We start from the raw sequence: 4,984 nt of genomic DNA, 5'->3' as shown, positions 1-4,984 counted from the left end.
GTAACCTAATGGAGTTGTAATCAAGCTAAGGCTATAATTAAATAGATTTTGGTCCTGATTAGATAATTATTTTTGTATGGAAAAAAGGTTTGATTAACCTTTTTTATTAAGTCTCGGTCTTATTTTTGGTCTTGTTGAGTCCGGTCTGAAGCAGTTTAGCACGAATTAAATTTAAATGACATTAGGCTCGAGAACAAGTTCAAGCAAATCAACGATCATGACCCACCTCAAATCTAAAGCCAATTTCCAACCAATTCCTTACCTGCCTTCGTATAAAATTTATATTTTTTAAAACTAAAAAAAACTAAAAAATAATTAAATATCCACAGTAATTTTGGAAAAAAAATTACTAGAATCACTGTTCATATGAACAGTGTTCCGTGAAAACACTGTTCATATGAACAGTGTTACAAAAAAAATAATAATAATAAAAAATAATTCACTGTTTATCTTCTCCTTCCCAGCGCTGCAACAGGAGACTTCTTCTCCAAATCGGCCAGCCATTCTTCCATTCCTTCCCACCCGTCCGCGTATCATCCCGCGTGCCATCCCCGGGTATTCCGCCATCAGCCGGTGCAGCCAGCACCACTCCTCCGCGATCCCGGCCTTCCGTGATCAGCGACCCAGCCGCGTCGAAATCCCTGCATCCCCACCTCCGCACTGCCGTTCCGAGCGTCCGAGACAAGCTCCGCATCCTCCCAGCGTATCATGCCATGGATCCGGCCACCTTATTATTCCGCCCGTGACGCCTCCGACCCAGCAATCACCCAGCATCCAAGCATCTGCGCGTCTCCCCTTCCGGATTGATCCCTAGCACCAAGCCGTGATCGGCTCCCAACAGCCGATAACCCAGCTCGGCATCTATCTCCAGCTCTGTCCCCGTCTTCTCCGAGATCCAGACATTCCGCATCAGCCTCCCATCGATCCCGCGGCCATCTCGTCTTCTTCCATCCACCACCCGTCGATCCAGCGGCCAGCTCCATTTTTGGCCATCTACAATCAATCCGGCGCTCCACAGGCCACGTATTCCTCCCAAGATCAGCCATTTCCACGGATTGACACCCTTCATCCTCTATAAAAGGAGGAGGGTGGCCATCGGCTAGGGGGAGCTGGGGGGGAGAAAACAGGGGAGACCCCCTATTTCGGTGAAAAGAAGAAGAAAACCGAGAGGGAAGAGGAAGAAAAGAAATAAAAAAAGAGAGAAAGGAGGGGGAAAGAGAATAGTTTTGGATACTTTGGGAATAATGGGAGGTGATCAATTTCATTTGAATATGGAGGTCGTCCGGAAGCCATGTGTGGCTAAACGTCTAGTCTAGGGCTGGATGAAGCCCTAGCAATGTATCAGGGCATTGTAGTTCTTATTTTTTTTATTATTTTGGAGCTTGTTTAAATTCTTATTTTCAATGAAATATTCCTTTATGATATTTAAACTTTGAGCATGCTAGCTACTAATCATGTTTGCTAAAGTAGTCTAAGATGATCCATGCCTAGGAAGATGAAGTGTGCTGCATCCTAGATTAGCATACTTAGGTAGGCACTTCATGCTACACCGAAGATGGATCTTCCTAACACTCTTTATGCTTTTATTTTAAAAGGCTTGTCGCCAATTTGCATGCCTCTCCAAAAGATAAAAATTAAGAACACAGTCCCTAATGCAATGCTATGCGGTGGATTCCAAACCCTAGATCTATCTACTTTGATAAATTTGAATTCGTACTCATAGATTAATTTAGTTAAATCAAGTTAGCAAATCCTTCTTCTTGATTTATTTTTAAAAGAAAAATAACTTATTCTTCAATTCCTGTGGACCGACACCCGCAATCACTATCCTACAGGATACGTGCTATTGTGTGGTTTATTTTCAAAATTGAAAGAACCGATCAAAGAGGAAGCTTGGACTTGAATGTTTGACTTCCTTCAGCTGGGAACAAGGGAGCTGGGATGTTGGGAATTAATCCGGAAGAAGGTTGCTGGGTTCATGCGGATGGAAGGGAACGGATGCAAGGCTGTTCCGCTAAAGAAGGGGATGATGTGGAGTTCGGGAGGATGAAGCTGCTGGGAGAAAATCTTTGGATGATGATGGATCACAACGAAATGTAAGCTAGATTCATGGGATGCTGGGATTTGGATTCATCCCATGGATGAACTCTGTTCTGCTGGGATGCAGGGGATAAGGATTAACTTGGAAGGAGTTTGGAAGTGAGACTTCATATGTGGTGGATCCCGGAATGGATGCGGCTTTAGCTGGACTGGTTTTGTTCGTGGGACACGAGAGGATGTGGAAGAGTCTGGATTTGCTGGGAGGAGAGCTTTGGATATTGGGAGATTTGGGAATCCGGCTGGGATCAGTCCGGAAGATGGGATAGGTTGGATAGTTGGGATCTCTGTTCTTCCGTGGCGGATGCAGGGGATTGGAGTTTATCCGGGTTGTATTTGGACGTGGAGATCACATGGGATCCGGCTTTGGGATATGGATTAACGGGATAAAGGCTAGGATTCATCACAGGTGGAAGCGGTTCTAGTCTTTGGAAATGGGAGGGAAGGAATGACGTGGAGGAAGATGGTGTTCTTTGTTCCAACGCATGGGAAAAACAATGGGTTTGAGAGGAGTTGGGTGATGCAAGATGAATGGCTGAGATGGGATGAGGCTTTGGGATCCGTGCAACTAAGATAGTATGCTTTGAGATCTGAGAAATAAATAATTGAAGGAATTTTATTGTTTTTGAGATTAAAATTGGATCATGTGGAAAAAGAGTTGGAACGAGTGGAAAGAAATTTAGGTGAACATATGAAGAGTCAGGAATTAATGGGAAGCACTGGGTTTTGGAGAAGAGTTTTTGGAGTCGACTCTGGAGGATGTAAAATTGTGAAATGATGCAGTGTAGTTTAGGCTTTACCTAATTAAGCGTGACTCGACCTGCATACATTAAATTTAATTGGTAAATAAGTAAAACTTGAATTATCTTTAATAATTTATTAAAATGCAATGATGAAGGTAGCACATTTTTTTTAGTTGAATTTACAAAATATGTGAATTAAAATAATGATAAGTGCTATGAATAAGATATTAATTTATGCATTATTTAGCACTTATCACACCCCCCAACCTACATTTTGCTAGTCCTCGAGCAAAATAAAAACTAACTCACTTTCGCAGGAATCGCGATTGCATTTACCGTATGCAATAAGGCTTTAAACCCCTAGGTGGCCCTAGTGGACGAGTTTTGTCTCGTGAGGGTTTCCGGCTCAGATACCCACAAACTGTTGTCTCAAAAAATTTATTTTATTGTTTCATAAAATCTAATTTCAAATGCATTAATGCCAAGAATTTCACAAGCACACAAAGTTTTAATTACTAAGTCAGCCCAAATCCTAGGTCAAAATGCAATTCAAGTTGAAGTTATTAAGTTTCTGTTAGAAAGTTGTAAGGCTAATTTATACTTGGGTGCTCGGTGATATTTGGACCATACACAAGCTAAGACTTTAGATCCTCCAAAATACTGCTAAAGCTAGTAGTTTCCAAGAGTTGGTCAGATAAGACCTAATCACTGATTCAAAATCATCCTATCTTGCAGGATTTTGAGAGTTGTAGATGTTTACTTTAATACCTCATGGGCTTTATCTGTAATATTCCATTTTACTTGAATTTTTACAACGACGGCTTTCACACTATCGTCTTTTTCAAGGTCAATATTATTTTCTATTTCGCTGTTTTTTTTATTTATTTATTTTGTATTTATAAATAAATTATGCACTTTTACTCTTATAATGATTCCTCCATGTAGCGAACATTCAGTCAACAACTCCCACACCAGATGGCATAAGGTGTTGGGCATCAAGATTCCCCTACGGACCTATGCTCGGATTCATCATTGCAAGCCCGCTGACCTTTGACAATAGGTAGCCCTTTTCGATGTACCTGACTAAATTCACTCTATTTTTTTTCTTTTTTTTTTGATAATAGTGAATTAGCTAGGTATGATTCATCAGGACTCAAGGTTGCTACCAGACTTAACAACATAATGTTGAACCTAACCCTTAGAAGTGCAGGCCATGTGTGTTGTAAAATTCCGAAGTAAAAATTATCTTACAACTCACCAAAAGAACTTTTAATGAAAAAAACTCAAATTGACTTACTCCTGACTAGCCATTGGGCTTTTTAGATTTTATATACTTTGTGTGTCTATCATTTCAGCACTAAAGCATAGAAATTAGGTTTTTTTTAATAAAAAAAATCAAAAAACTTATTCGAAAATACAAAAAATTTCTTCAAAAATTCGAATCATATACCCCCCAACCTAGATCAGACATTATCTTCAATATTTTTTTTTGAATATTATATTATTATTTTTATTTTTTTATATTTTTTTTATTTTTTTATTTTAGTTTGGACGAAAATATGATGCAAATGGAGGATAGAAGCATTTTACCATAGTTGCATCAATAATATGAGGGATCTTGTTAAGAAAATAACAAAAAAAAATGCGACAAGAAAATATGCAAAAATAACCTACGAGAATTGGGTTGCCTCCCAACAAGCGCTAAGTTTAACGTCTTCAGCCAGACGCAGCGCATCCTTATCAAATCATACCGAGTATAGTTGATTCTAATATTCTGATCTCAGCTCGAATATTTCTAAGGGTCCGTTCTATTTCAGGGTCAAAAGGTAATAGTTTAGGAGATCTGGAACGACACCCTAGCATGCACCAATACTTTTCGGATCAGTCACGTACAGTCAAGCATGCACTAAAAGAAAAACACATCAAATCCTTGTATTTGCCCTAAAATCACAAGACATCTCCTAAATGGTTTGAAGAGGGCACCTAAGCCTCCAATCCGGTCTAATGAACTTAGTTGACCAGGTAAGCTCCCAGGTAAGTAGGGGGGTCAAGATGTGTTCGCAAAGGTTCCACTTAAAAACCACTTGCCTTGAACAGATGAACTGTCTCCCTTAAGGGACAAAGCTTGCCCAGACATCAACTGA

Source organism: Phoenix dactylifera, chromosome 12 (assembly GCF_051530095.1).
Source record: "Phoenix dactylifera cultivar Ajwa chromosome 12, Ajwa_hap1_PhDact_Kaust_v1.1, whole genome shotgun sequence".
In the NCBI taxonomy this organism is placed as follows: Eukaryota; Viridiplantae; Streptophyta; class Magnoliopsida; order Arecales; family Arecaceae; genus Phoenix; species Phoenix dactylifera.
The sequence above is the reverse complement of the archived record's forward strand: the minus strand, read 5'-3'. Positions refer to the sequence as shown.